The following is a 373-nucleotide window of genomic DNA, read 5'->3' as shown; positions in this document are numbered from 1 at the left end:
GGCACCCTCCGCCGATCTCCGCTACCACGGCTCGCGCCCCGCTTCCACCCCTCGCGGCCCATACCCCCGGCCGGTGGGGACCTCTGTAGAACTCAGGTGTGCGCGTGACTTCCAGTGGGGCGTGCGCGGGGCTTACCTGGTCATGCCCTCCATTAGGGGCATCGCCTCCAAGTCCCAGAGGGGCCCTCTGGCTGGGTCCTTAGGGAGCCTGGGAGGACTTGGATGGCCGGGTAGGCGGGCAGCCCCGGCCCCACGAGTTCCCGAGCGCGATTCACCTCCCCTGACCCTTCCATCCACCGCCTCCTCTTTCGTCCAGGCCCTTGGCTCTGGGAACAGGGGCACCAGCGGTGGCAGAGGGCGCGGCCCAGAGGCG

This window comes from Tupaia chinensis, unplaced genomic scaffold, assembly GCF_000334495.1.
Source record: "Tupaia chinensis unplaced genomic scaffold, TupChi_1.0 Scaffold000280_1, whole genome shotgun sequence".
In the NCBI taxonomy this organism is placed as follows: domain Eukaryota; kingdom Metazoa; phylum Chordata; class Mammalia; order Scandentia; family Tupaiidae; genus Tupaia; species Tupaia belangeri.
Note: the sequence above shows the minus strand (reverse complement) of the source record.